General features: G+C 40.8%; 1 pseudogene; it reads left to right on the forward strand.

The window, feature by feature from the left end:
• The first annotated feature begins 1,936 nt into the window (after positions 1 to 1,936).
• On the forward strand, positions 1,937 to 2,031 carry LOC120100465 (U2 spliceosomal RNA; annotated as a pseudogene).
• The last annotated feature ends 14,586 nt before the right edge of the window (positions 2,032 to 16,617 follow it).

The following is a 16,617-nucleotide window of genomic DNA, read 5'->3' on the forward strand; positions in this document are numbered from 1 at the left end:
TTTGGACAGGTACAAATATTTGAAAGGCTCCTTTGTATGTCTATTCCATACACGTGGAGGGATGTGAGCTAGTGGGGCTTGGAAATGTCAATGAATACAATTGTCTGTCTGCCCAAAGGACTTGCTTCCCAGGCATGTTGAGAAGTGGAGAGGTGCTCTGTGACTTATCAGCAAATGGGTGTCCATGGCAACCGGCCCCAGGTTTCCTTGGAGATTTTGTGGATTGGCTGGAAGCCAATGCAGGAAGTGCATTGGAATGGGGTCCGGGAAAAACAATGACACAATCTTTGCGTGGAGACAGATTGTGTCAGACATACACACCACACAGTAAATGGATGTGAGCCTCCATTTCCACAGAACATGCAGGACACACATCTATGCTGGAGGTTCTCCAAAAGATCTATCCTGGCCTTAGTCTCAGTGAGACCAAACTTAATGATAAAGCTGGGCTATTAATGTGACATGGAGGTCACCTTATAGTTGGCAGTGGCCAATTAAATAATTTTTTTTAAAGTGAAAAAGAAACATATATCCAGAGTATTAAATAAAATCCACAATGCAATCTTAATATCAGTGTTTACACTTTAGTCTAGTTGTTACACTTTCAAAGAAAGCCTTTTTATTTTCATTCTTACATCATTTTCTGGTTTTAACTTCTTCAGGTTGTATAAGAGCTAATGTGTATTAACTCAAGACCCCCTCTTCTTATTCTTCATGTCCATCAAAAACTGAGTGCTAGTATAGCTTGAATTTCGAGAAATTAGCCCCATGAAGGAGGTGCTGTGCTCGAGCCTCTGCCTTCCATGACAACTGAATTCCCAAGTTCAGCATGTTCTAATACAAATTAAAGTAAGACTATGCCCTGGGACCTCCACAGTCTCGATGGAGGAATGTTGAAGACTGAATTAGAAATGTCGACACTGATAACCAATGGATTGACTTTTGAGACTAGAGCAGGCTATTGTGAAGCAAGACAAATCACTACTCCTTTAAAGAAAAGGAAACACCAACAGCTCCATACATGAGTTGTGAGGGATGCATAGGCAACAGTGAAAATGGCCACACAGATGCTGCATGTGGAACAACAGGGGTGGGTTTCAACAGCATTGCGCTAAGTGGGAAAAGCCTGCACAAAAGACTAGTTGCCTAAATGTTTGCTTTCATTTATAGGAAAACTCAAAGAAAGCGAAAATCAAGAAAACGAACTAGAGGTAGGTGGCTAAGGGTAGGGACAAGATTCATGATCATGTGGGACACTTTCATATTCCATATTATAAAGACACATTTGTAGTCCATAGTGCAAAGAGGGGTCTGCACACACATTGTGCTCATTCTGCGTTTGATGCTTCTTTCCCAGGTCAGATGTCCCTGGAGGAGATCAAGGTTGACATCAGCAGCAACTAACTAGCCTTTCAACAAATATGTGATCCTAGACATCCAAAGGATGAACAGAACTGCTGATAATAAGAGGAGTACAAACATCATTGGTCTCAAAAACATGGCTGACACCTGATCAGAGAGACAAGATTGGAGTCAACAAATCCTCATCTCTCCATTTTATAACCTGCCATCTGAAGGCGAGATTTAAGACAAATTTTTAGGTTGTTAATCCATTGTCTTCTCAGACTGCCAGTTTTCTGAGTAAAGTACTATGTAAAGAGTCAGTTCATTTTATTTTGTTTTGTTTTATTTTATGTGTCGGATGGTATAGATCCAGTTATAGCCCCAGAGTCCAAGAAGAGGGCCTTGAGTGATGGAAGCCTTTCTATATTATGTCTGTGGCAATGGTCATCTGGCTATGTGAAAATTCCCCCGACCTCATTGGCTTTTATACTGAACATTGGTAACTTGATTGCTCAGAAAATATACCTAAATGAAGCTGATTTTCCAGAGTTTGAGTCCTGGGTGGAAAAGATGATTTATAAGTAAAAATGTTATCGCTTCTCGGCCTTTTGGCTAAGATCAAGTGTAGTATAAGTAAAAATGTTTGCTGAAAAAGTCTATCATCCTGAGTTTGAGCCCCAATCCCATTTACAAAATCAGATGCAATGGTCTATATCTGTAAGCCCAACATTCCTACAGTGAAATGGGAGGTCAGTGGAAGCCCCTACCTCAAAACAAGGAGGAAGGAAAAATTTGTCCTCTGATGCCCACATGTGTGCAATGGCATACACACTTGTGCTAACATATCTCACACACACACACACACACACACACACACACACACACACACACCTAGAACTTTGTGAAATCACTTCTGTGATCTAGTTAACCTACATGCACATACACACATGCCTAGAACTGTGTGGAATCACTTCTGTGATCTGTCATTAGTACCCTAGTTGGGGTTAACTTGACATTTTTTTATGTCTCCCCAGGAATAAAATAATACAATTCCAGAAAAAAAAAAGATGAGAGTCAGTTCTCGATCACTCCCTCAGAAATAATTCTCTCGGAATGCCTTGCCCATGGCTATTTAATCACCTGACTCTGTCAGAACACAGTCCAAAGGAACTTGGACTGCCTAGGGACATTTCACAGACTGGCACGTTAATCTACTACTGTAATGGATGACCTTGTGTTAATAGGAACTGTGGGTGAGAAGAAAATTCTCTGACACATGGGTAGCGATGTGTGATCCGGAGGGAGATGGAGTTCCCTTTGCAGCTGGAGATGCTTTGACAGTGAAGGGTTTCATTATGTGTACCAAGTGTCATGTGGTGAGAATCTGGTCACATCATCATTTCTTCCCTTACTCCATCAGCTCTTATCAGATAGAGAAGCATAGTCCCTACCACTCCTTTTCAACACACTCCAAATGCAGAGCAGGGTGCTTATCTCCTCACTGGGCTATAGGGAGGAAAGCCTGCTCTGAGCAGGACCCCAGGCAATGTAGACAAGTCCTGCTACTCAGCCCGGAGTCCTGGGAGACCTAACAAGTGGCAGTGTGTATGATCTCCCTATAAAAAAACTGTTACCGGATAGCTGCATCACTGAAAAGCCCATCTCAGCATGGGTGACCACTCTCAAAAGCTCCTTCACTGAGGTTCAAAGCTTCCAATCAGCTCCACAGAATCATCTCTCCCCAACACCAGTCCTAGTCCATGGCTAACATTGCTTTGAAGAGGAGTTGTGTGTTTCTAGAGCTTTCTGGGCAAAGAGTTTCCCTCTTACCCATAGGAGCCAGTATCTTAATCCAGGAAGTAACTATTCAAGAGAGGGATTATCCTACAAGGCTTTAGCAAAGACCACTCAACACAGAGACATCCCCACTGGTGCTGTTCTTGGATGCAGTCTGAGGTTGTCCTGCCATTCTCCTGGACTTGTTTTGTATTTCAGTAGTCGGAATGGACAACTAAGGACAGCCATTGGGTACACCTATCCAACTGTCTCCAGATGAGAGAGCTTGTGTTGTGTTCTGGGGGTGTGTGAAAGTAGAAGCTGGGGAGAAGGCTTTCTCTCCAGAATGCTTGCTTCATAAACACAATGATCTGAATTCAGATTCCTAACACTCACACATAGTACAACCAATTTAAGCTTTTCCCTAACTAGTTACAAATAAACAAAACTCAGACTATGGTTATTTTATTTGGCCTTGACAATTGCTGGAGGTTAACTTCTTTTTGGGGGCGGTTAACTCCTAATCTACTCTTCTAATTGCTGGCCTGGTTACCTCCCCATATGCGAACCCCAGATACCTGCTGTTACTCCTCCTCACCATGTGTTCACCATCCATCTCCTTTCATGGAGGCTTCCTCTCTCCTCTAGTTCTTCCCACCTACCTCTAATCCCTCAAGTAAATAAATTGGCTACAGCCAATTTATTTAACCAATCATTTTAAATCAAGGAATAAGGTTTGCACAACAAAAGTTTATAAACATGAGAATTTAACCTTACAATACATTACAAGGCATAGCAACAGACCAAACAGCAGCCATCATATAAAAAGCCAAGCATGGCAGTCTGCATCTGTAATCCTAGCATGGGGGATGTAGAAACAGGAGGATTCCTGGAGTTTGCTGGCCTAGCTGAATTCCAGGTTCAAGGCAAAACCTTGTCTCAAAATTTTTCTCTATTCAAATACAGGAAGAAGTAATCTCATAATAAGATTGAATACTCAGGCAATGTATGAATATTCTCTATCATGTAGTATGTGTGCGCATGTGGCATGTGTGTGCATGCATGCACGCACATGTATGTAAGACTTGAGCAGTTGTATTTCACTGACTTCGAATCTTCTTGACCTCTTATAATTTGGCCTCATCATTCATGAAAATATTCAGATCTATTTAGTCTACAGAGGAAAGCTCCCTCTGTCAAGCACCTAATATAATAAGCATTTATAGAGTGGGGCACTATTCCAGAGTCTCTCTTGGTTAACCACACATATGAAAGATTAGCCTACTCAAATCTTACACCATGCCTTTAGACTTTCCAGAGGAATCTTGCATAATCCAAGCCTGCTCCAGTAGCATGCTGGTAAATGCTTGAAAGTCACTCCCTTCTCTCCTTGAGAGGGAAAATGCTTTGGTTTTAGCTTTTGCCAATTTCCATGGTGTAAAACTTCCACTCTGGCTGATTCCAAGCTACTGGAGCTTTCACACATGGCTTATAAATTTTGTGAAAATTTGACATTCTAACCAGTATGAGGTAGTTCTAATATACTGCCACAAATAAATTTCCAAGTGCCTGGTGAATGGCAGTGTGTTCTAATTGCAGACAAGCCAATCTGCACAATAATATATAAACATCACCTTAAGGCAATGGTTCTCAACCTTTCTACTGCTGTGGCCCTTCAATACAGGTTCTCATATTATGGGTGACCACCAATCATAAAATCAGTTCATTTCTACTTCATAACTGTAATTTTGCTACTGTTAGGATTCATAATATAAATATTTGTGTTTTCTAATGGTCTTAGGTAACCCCTGTGAAAATGTTGTTTGAATCTCCAAAGGGGTCGCAACTTACAGATTGAGGATGTATAAGTTACAGTCAAACAAGGTATCTTCAAACTGGATGCCACGAGGACCAATGACTTAAAAAGCCATTCTCTTCTGATTAATCCTTCATATGATTATTTTATTCAGTAAAATAATAGCATTATCATCATAAAACTTGGAAAATGCCAACAGTGATTTTTTTCTAGAAGTCCAGTGTTCCTTGAGACTTACTTTGAAAGTCTCTGACAGGAAACATGTGTTTGGGAAACCCCATGCAAATGCTCTGATCTGCCCCATCTTTTGTAAATTTGTGTCACCAATACTCCTCATTGGGACAAAGACCTTTGCACACCATGGTCACTATCCCTGCATAACTGGACAGAAGTTAGGTGGAGAAAGTATTTCCCTGCTGCCCCCTCATAATCTCGTTATTCTTATCTAAACAAGTTCAAAAGAAACTCTTCAAACTGACATGAGTATGGTTATGTTATTCAATAATTAAGACATACTTTACCACTCACTCAATTTGAACATCATTTTGGACATTCAATGGTCATCAGAATACAGAACTGAAGAGATTAGTGAATGAGAGACAGTGTATGTACACAGATTGACAGAGAAGTGTAAAGCCATAAGTGCAAAGCGCACGATATTACCAGAATATGTCGCACACCTGTGACTTGATTTGACTTATACAAAACGAGGGGAAATGGACTGAAAAAATGGGGAGGAATGCTGAGGTGAGAAAGAATACGAGCACATGGCAACCCTGTGAAACTCAGTGGCTGTGCTGTGTGCCTGAATATGTGTGTGCAGCACGCAACCCACAGGCAGAGGCAGAGCCATCAAACAAAAGGCTCAGAATCCAGATCAAGTTTGTATTCATCAGGATATGGGGACCTGTACTTGGTCCCTGGAAGCCAAAGTAGAAATTGACTGACTTCTAGAAGTTGTGTGAACGTCTTGGCCTTTGTGTCCCCCTACACATACAGGAATAGTAATAAGTAAATGAAAGAAAAGAAAAATTAGTGTTCAGCTACAAAGACTTAGCATTACATATTGTTACCACGGAAGCTGCTGTGTAAAGGAGCAAAGTCGGCTTGGAGTCTCACTTTCAAAAGGATATTGATTGATATGAGTTAATCTTTATAATAATTAAACAATGCTTAAATTGTCCATTATGGGTCATGTGGACTTTGCAACAGGAATAAAATAAACAATTTTCAGTTAGAAAAAGAAATTGGGGGTTGGGGATTTAGCTCAGTGGTAGAGCGCTTGCCTAGCAAGCGCAAGGCCCTGGGTTCGGTCCCCAGCTCTGAAAAAAAGAAAAGAAAAAAAAAGAAAAGAAAAAGAAATTGATGAACAAAACTATAAAACCAATGGAAAGATACCCTAAATGTTTCTTGACTTAAGAATAGAGGCACTGAGCAGGAGAAGTAGGAGAGCTGACCCCCACCCCTAGCCAGCTGCAGTACTTGGGAGAGCAGGACCCTCACATTTCAGGACCATTTCAGATACTTCTCAGGCCCATATCCAGGGCTTTGAAATGACCCAATCTAACGTCTACCCCATCAATGAACTGCTGGAGTGCATGCAGGGGCCAGTGCTACAGATCCAAAACTACAGGATCTCCATGGCACAGGGTAGCAACAGGATATCCAAGAGTACTCCCACGGAAGTTCCAGTATTGATAGAGTAGCAGAAGCCAGAGGGCTCATACCAGATCAAATAGTCATTTCAATGAATATTTGCAAGTAAAGGCGTGTGGACAAAAAGGTGTACTGTGGGACACACTGTGACACACTACAGCTTCCATAGTGAGATTTGTTTTTCTTCTTTTGGGAGAAGTTTTAAGGGAGGAGGGAGGATATGATGGGAAGGGGAGATGAGTTGGATTGGGGTGCATGGTGTAAAATTCACAAAGAACCAATAAAAAGTTAATTAAAGAATAAAGGAACAGGTAAAAATACTTCTAATAAATGCATTGGCATCTTAAAATTAATACATTTGAAATATCATTTTGGGGGTTTGAGAGATGACTCAGAGATCAAGAGCACTTGGTGCTATAGAAGAATATCCAGATCCCTCCCCAGGGCATCTGTAACTACAGTTTCAGGAACCCCAGCACCATCCTCTGGCTTCCTAGTGCACCAGCCTGCACCTGGTGCACACATATACACACAGGAAGAACACTCATAAACATAAATAAATAAATCTAGAAATGCATTTCTTAGATAAGTGAGATGGTCCAGTGGGTAAAGGTGCTTAATACCAAGCCTGAAAACTTGAGTTTGATTCCCAGATCCTACATAGTGGAAGGAGAGAACTGACTACTTTAGGCTGTCCTCTGACCTCCACATGCATGTGGTATGTGTGTACCCAATCATATCTATGTGTGTGTGTTTACCATATATATATATGTATATATATATGTATATATGTATATATATGTATATATGTATGTATACGTACATGAGATATATGTATGTATATATGAGATATATGTATATATGTGTATCTGTATATATATGTGTGTGTATATGTGTATATGTACATTATGTATATATCATATATGATTCATATATATGAAATTGGTAAATAAAATGTAAAAATAATATTTATAATCTTACTTACAAATTAAGAAAAAGGTGTGAATTGATTGAATACATTTGCCGATTGACCTGCCAGTGGGATCAACACGTGTTTATACATTTTTCATACTAAATTGATTTTACATTCCTGTAACAAATCCTAGTGGCCTTCTTTTCTTCCTAATCTTCCTATTATGGTCACAAATTCTCATAATGGGGAACAAATAAAAATAAAGGCTTCATTATTCATAGAGTATGTGCCTAAAAAAAAAACCAAAGTGACCAACTAATAAATATCCAAGCATTTCTGCAAGAGAGTTCAGAAAAGTATCAAGCCACAAAAAGAAAAATGTATTTCAAACCAATTGTGTCCCTTGACACTAGCAATATCCATTAAGGCAAGATGAAGAAAAATCCATTCTTGATGGCAGCTGTGACCCTGAAATAACTAGAAACCAAGCAGAAATGTCGTTGGTCTACATGACGGAAGCTCAGCAGCTTCAGAGAGGGACGTAAAGTTGAGTGAGACGTTCCAGTGGCCTGAGTGGAAATGACTAGCTTGCAAACGTACTAGTCAACCAAGTGAAAATAAAAATAAAACATCATCACTCCGCAAAGCAAACTAGATGTAAACCTATGTAAACATTTTCATCTACCCTGTCCCACAACCCAAGATAAAATTGGTCTTGATCCTTGTATAGACAGAGAGGTAAGCACATTTGCAGAAGTTAAGCCCAGATTTCAACTCACATAACAAGTAAGTCTCTCTAATGGGTTAAAGACATGGACCAATGAAGGACCATAGTCAAATATAAGATTGTGGCCACATGCAGTGAAGCTGTGTTTGTTTGTTTGCTTGTTGTTTGACGGGGTAGTCACATTTACTGAGCAGCTTGTATGAGTCAAGCTGGAAGTTAAGATTTATTTATTGTGAATGAATGAATTTCACTTTTGAAGTAGATCTGCTGTATTTTGGTGCTGACAGGCTTGATAACTGTGTGATGCTCACCTGGCAGTGAGTGGGTTGACCCATTTCTCCTGCTGTCTTTAGATTTGCTTATTAACAAATTCTTATGTCAGTCTCCAGGAGGTGGCCTCCTGCCCTGCTTCCTGTGTAGTATGGGCAACCCCACTAATAATGGTCAGCATAGTGTCAACGAAGTGGTTCATATCCCTGGAGAGACAATTTTCATCTAGAATCTTGGTGATCTGGATTTTTCCATCTTTTACCTCAACATGATTCCGTAAAGCAAGGTCTTGTGTGTGAACCAAGCCTTCTACAATCGAGTTACTGCCAGGCCTTGCAATCCATTGAGTCTACGCCATCCAGCTTCGCCACTGTCACTGTGAGATTTATGAGCTTTTTGAAAGACCTTCTGAGGCCACTCTCAGGAAGCAGTGCGGAAGACCTGTGTGTTTGAACGTCTGAAAACCAAACACTTCCACACATCATAAAATGTATTATACAAAATTGGAAGGCAAATAAACAGCAGTCAAAAGAATTATTTAAACTATAAGCAATAAATGATGACAAGTTTCTTCAATATGCAATACCTTTGAAATTATTAAAACATCACTGTCCCTTGGCGGAGGCCTAGCCACGAAAAGAAAACAAGGAGAAATCCAATAATAATACACAAATGGGCAAATATTCACAATGAATAGCAAAAAAGTCAATCAATATAATATCATTATTTTTCACTAATCAATTTGAGGATTATTCAGAAACAATGTTGTTTTTGGCTGATTTATTAACATTCCAATTTGTAGATATATAATTGTAAATTTTAACATCCCAATTTGTAGATATATAATTATAAATTTTAGCAAGAAAATTCTTAGAAGCTCACTTAATTTTTAATGATTACATTTTCAGCGAAGGGTTGAGATAGAGTCTTGTTAAGTAGCCCAGGTTAGCTTGGAAGTCATTAAGTAGAGTGCTGGAATTACAGGCATGGTCCAGTACACTCAGCCAGATACACTTTTAAAATTTATTAGCATATTTATGAATCCACATAGACTTCTCCTTGGAACTTGCACTAACACAAAGAACAAAAACCTTAATCAGTCTCCCTAAGCTTTCCTTTCTCCATCACCAGTCGATAGGAACACCTACTGGACCAGAAGAGCGGGAAGATCAAACAAATATCACGTGCAGGCCCAGAACATTCTATGACTTCTTTTACTATCATTTTCCTTAGCATTTTCAGAGAAGGTCAAATTGAATAGAGCACAAAACGTGACTTTAATCAAAATCACTCGTTTCTATACTTACATTGTTTTCCAAGGCTAGAAATGCACAGTGAGCTCAAGTCCCCTTCTTCAAAGAGGTTCTCAGTTGTGAGAAAGTTCAATTGTAAGTCACAGATTTGCCTCTCTCTCTCTCTCTCTCTCTCTCTCTCTCTCTCTCTCTCTCTCTCTCTGTGTGTGTGTGTGTGTGTGTGTGTGTGTGTGTGTGTGTTCTCACATGTGTGCACATGTGCATGTGTGTGTGTTTTAAAATGAGGTCCTGTGTTTGATCCCCAGAGCTGCAAGGAAAAGAAATTTAAAGTTAACTAAATTGATGGAGCAAACTATCCAGGTATCTAAGAGGGGAGCGCAAGAGCAAATGTGCTCAGTGGTTTTTAGGAAGAGCAAGGAATGTGTGAGGTGGAGCTGAAAGGAAAGAGGAAGAGTGAGGATGGGGTGGTGGAGAAAGCAAGAAAAGAAAGGAGAAGGGGGAAAGGAAAAGAGGAGGAGGGGATGAAGTGGGGAAGAGGAATGTGTTGAGTAGAAATTAACACACCTAGAATCCTGTGGGCCATCTGAAGGTTTTAATTTTTCCCCTCTGTGTAAAAGAGGCTCTTGATAAAATGAGTGATACAGCATAATTTTGAGGGATAGCTCATGCCAATGCAGGAAAGATTGGTGACAACGTGGCCACTGAGGAGCTCAGGTCCCTTCCAGATAGGACAGAGAAGCCAAAAGAGTAGTCAGGTGGGTATTCTGTTGAAGGAATACTTGACATCACTTACAGAGAAACCTTAGTCTACACCTCGGCTTGGCACCTTGAGACCTGATACTGCTCTCATTCACCAGGAAGGAATCCTGCAGAAGAGACTGAAGTGAGTTGGGTGTTCAGTGCTGATTGTGTAAAGTTTGGGGTGTCTATTGGGCTCCTAGCAGTGATGCCAACAGGGAGGGGGAACTGTGAGTCCAGTGTGCATCTGGGAAATAGCCATGAAACTAGAAGTCATCAGGAGAGCGAGTGTAGATGAAATCAAAGGAACCAAAAGATACTCAGGTCAGAGTGTACAGGGAATGAGTTAGATCTCCAAAACCAGTTGAAATGAGAATGACTATGACAACTTTCAAAGAGAAAGGTGTAAAGGCTCTTTGTGAGGTCCTGTGAAAGATACTGAAGACTGTGCTAAGGTGTGGGGTGTTAATAGGAGTCTCTGAAAGGTCATCATCACCCTGGTTAGAACAGTGATGCTAAGTCCCTGGTACTCACATCTTATCCTGAGACCAGTAATACAGATTGTTGAACATTAACAGATGCAGATGCAGGGGGTTTGCTTGCTTGCTTGCTTTTACGCTCAGCTCACATTACTTCATCAGAACTCCTGAAGGGACCCAGTTAACACAGGGGTGAGTTCCAAGCACACTCAAGTTTGAAAGCCATGTCCCAAAGATTTATTCAGTTGTCTCTAGAAATATTGAATTTCTGCTTGTCATTTTGCTCCTCAGACATGATGCATTTGTGTGTGTGTGTGTGTGCATGTGTGTGTGTGTTTCAGTAAATGTATGTTATCTACAAAATCTTCATCATTCTTTTGCTTTACTTATTTATTTTTATGTGTGTGAGTGTGTGTGATGTATGTATCCCTGTGAATGTAAGGATGCAAATTCAGTGCAGAAGCCAGAAGAGGACACTGGGTGTCCAGTCTTATCACTCCTTGCTTTATATCCATGACAGTGTCTGTCACTGAGCCTGGAGCCAGGTTGGTAGCCAGCAAGTCCCAGGGATCCTCCTGTCTTCTAGTCCCCAACCCCACCAATGCAGTAAGGTTATGGGACCTTGTACAACATCCTGGCTCTTTACGCTCATGTTCTTATCCACTTAGCCCACTTCCCAGCTCTTATGTCATTCTTAAAGGATTCTATGTCATTTAAGGGCTGAAATTGCAAAGAGATCTAACTGAAACAATGATGTATTCTCCTGAACAAATTATCTCTACAAAGAGCTAAGTCACTGAAAATAGTTAATAATATAGTCCATGAAGCCTTTGACACGGGGCTGATCTTACCGAATACCCATATATATTAAAGAATTCACCCTTCTGTTGGCCGTACCTTTAGGGTGGTTGTATCTGACAAGCTTTTCGGGGTGGCAGGAGAAAAGGCTAGCATGATCTTTAAAAGCCTTTCCTATCATCCATGTACTGGGACACGAGCTACTCATCAATTTAACTGCTGTACTGTGCATAGAGCTGGAGAGAGGAGTTGAAAGAGGGTAAATGTTTTCCAATTCTCCCTGTAGGAAGAGGAGCAAGGCCAGGCCTTTTCATGCTTAGGGCACTCATCATGCTTTGGTCTTCGGTCCATTCATCCCAGTCTTCTTAAACACTCTCCAGGAGCTCTACTCTCATTACACAAGTCATCCAGAAAACATTAAAACCCCAAGACATCATTTCTAGGCCCCATTCCAACTTCCCTACTTCTAAAGGAAAATAACAATGAAGAAGAAACAGCCATAGCAAAGATTAGTTTTTCACTTTTAGAAAGAAATGAACTTGGGATAACTATTTCAAATTTTTCTTTTGTAGGGGTTTGATCTAGTTAAGATTAAGTTGGGCTGTGACAAAGAAAATAATTAGCAAAAAACTGAATGCCTTTAAAAGACACAGTTTCACCAGGAAGCCCAAATCTCAGATTTCAAACCTTCTGAGTCAGTCTTCCCCATGCTGGGATTGTAGGTGATTGCATCGCCTCACCTGACCCTCCAAAATCTTATACATGAGAACATTTTATTCCTTTTTTAAGTCATGCAAGATCCCAGGTCATTCTCTTCTTGCCCTTCCAGACATTGTCTCCATACCCAGAGTTTCCCTGAGACCAAAAATACCCAGTATAACTCCACCTCCAGCCACCACATCTCTATTGTAGCCTACACAGAAGAGAAAAGAAAGGGTCATATGTATGCCCAGAGTACTCCCAGACTCAGGATACCAACTCCCACTTCCATAAGCAGTATGCACTTAGATGGCCCTTTGTGGCTGCTAGGGGGACTGGCGTGTCTTAAAATCCACATGGCCTCAGTCCAGATAAAATTATTGCTTAGGAAAAGGGAAATATCTTGAGGGGGGGACCTTGTAGTGTCTTCCACAATATCAATGTGCTGATTTCACATGCTAATAGAATATATTTGTGAAATGTACTTGCTAATGTGATGACAGATTACAGGACTAGATGTCAAAGGACAGAACTGTAGTCTTGCTGGTATAACTTGTCACCAAATAATGTGACTCTGGAGGATGACAGGAGGTGTTTTGAGAAAGCAAAATAACAATGGGCTTTGAATCCAGGCATGGTAACTTACAGATGCATGACTTTGCATATGTGATCTATAAAGTAGAAACAACAATTCATAATTTTTGTCCAGTTGGTGGGAGGGAGAGGTAACCTGAGCAGGTCCGGCACATGATTACTATTTAGTCAGCATGAGCTTCTAATTCACACTGATATTCTTATGTTGTATGAGTTCTCCCTTTCTGTCTCTCTCTCTCTCTCTCTCTCTCTCTCTCTCTCTCTCTCTCTCTCTCACAAACACACACACACACACACACACACACACACACACACACACCATTTGTGAAATCGATCAAAACAAAACCTTGTTAAGACCTAGCGGGATCTTCTCTACAACAAAATCTGAATGAGAAACAAGGAACTCATTCCCACCTCCTTGTCTTCCTTCATAAGAAAATCCACCCCGCTACTGCTGACACACAGTACACTGCATTGCTGCAGTTGTGGGGGGGGGGGCTGGATTTATGGCCACCATCTTGGGATAAGTGTAAAGTAACTCCAAACTTCATAAGACTTAACAGGGCAGGGGAAAGCCGGACAGTCCTGTGGGGGACAGAAGGGGAAAAATCTATCAGATAAGGAGAACATTTCAGAGCAGTTAATAATTCCAAGTCTTCGTGTATTACAACTAGCAAAGATAAAAGTGCCAATGCCCTGTATTGATAAAGCACTTAAAACCTGCATTTAATATTACCTGCTAAAGTAAAGGTAACATACACACTCTTTTACACACACACTCACACACACACTCACACACACATACACACGCACACACAAAAACAGGCATGCAGTTAGAGAAAGAGAGCTTCACATCAAAATACAAAGATAATTTGTTTTCAAAAGCTTACATAAATTATTCCAGAAGATCCAGAAGATATAAATTTTCTCAGTTATTTGAGAAGCAGAGTAACCAAAAATGAGAAAAAATGAAACGGTAAAGGAAAATTATAAGCCAGCTTCCCTCAAACACACATGCATGCATGCAACGCACAAGCACACACACACAGACACATATGCACACTCACGTGCATGCTCACAAACACACACAGGCACACTCACATGCATGCTCACAAGCACACACAGGCACACTCACAAGCATGCTCACAAACACACACACACACACATGCACACATGCACAGACACACACAGAACATAAGCAACTTATTAGCAAACTTGATCCACTACTGTGTTAGAATAAATAGGCACTGACACTTTCCACTTATTCCAGAAAGAAAATGTTGGATTAACATGAAAATGATCTAGTTTAAGAAGTGATGTGATCCGCTATTTTATAAAATATAATTAACCCCCTAAAGAAAAGAAGAAAAACCATATGGACATTCCAAAGAGAAGACAGTCAACGACATTGTTGCTGCTTCAATGGCAAATGCCCCCCACAGACTGATGTGTTTGAATATTTGAACCCAAACTGATGGTTACATTTTGTAAGGTTGCAGAACCTTGGGGAGTTAGAGCATCCCTGTAGGCACCCCTGGAGGGGAAAGAACTCTACGGTTCTGCTCCTGCTGCTATGCTTTCCCCACCATGATGCTCTGTACTTTCACACTTGTAAGCCAGAATAAACCTCTTTAAGTTGATTGCAGTAATGAGAAACATAATTGATACAGAAATTAAACAAAACATTCTGATTTAAAGATAACAGTGAAAGACAAAAACAGTCTTGGCAAATTATGCAAGGAAGGAAGTTACTTTTCCATGATGAAAAGAATGTGAGACAAGAACAACAACAAAAAATTGGTAGAGTATCACCATTAAGAAAAGAAGTTTGAGAATATTTTCTGTAATCAGAAGAAAATAAAGCTTGCATCACTGTTTGTATTCAATAAAGATCCCACCACGGCAAATAAAAGAAATACAGAAAATGTGGTTAATATTTATTTTTGGCTTGAAGTGTCACTCCAGAGGTAGTATGACTTGGGAGAATGGAGCCAATAAATGAGGCAGACTAAAGTCCCATGCAATAACCAACTTTATTCAAAGCATCAGACAATTTATACTTTGAGAGTTAGGAAAAGTCATCTGAGTAACATTCATGAGATGAGTTCAAGCTGTGTGTGATCCCAAGGACAAGCAGTGGTGGCACGCACATAGCTTTCCACAGAAGCACACAAAGGACAGTTTAACATTAACTGAATAACAAAAGCAGGCAGTAGCAGGTAATCTGGAGTAAATTGACTTCTATCTGCTACACCTATGAGGAGCACAAAACCACTTTGTAAGAACAATCAAACCCATGTTTTGAAGCAGCTGAGGTCACAGGACTATTTTCCTGTCTTCTTGGAATATTCTCACAAGTGCTCAGAATTCTTCTCACTGAACTCCATTGCTGAACCGTCTTCAAACAGACAGGATCTAGAATCATCCCTACAATTCTCTGGACATGTCTAGATCAGGTAAATTGAGGTGGAAAGACAACCTAAATGTTGGTGGCATCAGTTCATGAGTTAGTGTTCTTGTCAATAAAAAGAAAAAAGTGAAGCAGGGACCTGCATCTGTCTCTGCTTCCTGACTGCAGATGCAATGCACCAACCACACACTCCTGTCACTGTGCCTTTCCCACCATGAGGGACTATACCTCAGACTGTGAGCTGGAATAAGTCCCTCTTCATGTTGGCAAGAACTCACCAGGCATCCTTCCCCATTCTCCAGGCACATGGATGGCTATGCTTGACTTTTGTAGGAATGCTGGGTATCTGAGTCTAGGGCTTTATGCCTGCATAGAAGACATATATCAGCTCAACTGTCTCCTCAGCCTGCTATCCTTCACTTTTACCATCCCAGTCATTCCTCTGTGTCCCTCCCAAGACAATATTCTTAATGACAAAATTCTAGGCGACATCCAAGTGAGAAGCAGAGTGAGCATTAGCAGGTGTATTCTGCATCTGGAAGGAGAGCCTCCATAAGCAACAGATCCAAGGTTCAGGGAGGGGGGAGGAGGGGGAGAGAGAGAGAAAGAGAGAGAAAGAGAGAGAAAGAGAGAGAGAGGAGGCTGGCAGCAAACACACACACATACACACACACACACACACACACACACACACACACACACTTGCACATGCCTTCCTATGAACAGAATTTCATCTGTTAGGTATGACTGAACATCAAGGACCTCGTTTGACCAGGAATGTTGGTCTTTTCTAGGTTTGTTTTATAGAGATAGAGTAGTATATAGGGGTCAGAGCCTGGCACCAAATATTACCACTTACACTTAAATCCTTATTCTGTTCCTGCCTTAACCAGTGTGAGCAAGAGAGGTCAGCTCCTGACTTAATCTCTTTCCCTGTAAACTGGGAGTAGTTATGATATGTCCATGCTGCAGGATTGTATGAGGTATGTGGGTGAGCCTCTCCATCAAAAGGCTCAGTACTGAGTGTTGGGTGTCTGCCTGCTGGCATTACATTGGGTGTCTGGGGAGGGAAAGCATCGAGCCAAGGCTTCTGATCCCTGCCCTTCCAGTGTCCAGTTGTCCTTTCACTTCTGTGACCAATAGT

The sequence above is a fragment of the Rattus norvegicus genome, chromosome 1 (genome assembly GCF_036323735.1).
Source record: "Rattus norvegicus strain BN/NHsdMcwi chromosome 1, GRCr8, whole genome shotgun sequence".
NCBI classification, from domain to species: Eukaryota; Metazoa; Chordata; class Mammalia; order Rodentia; family Muridae; genus Rattus; species Rattus norvegicus.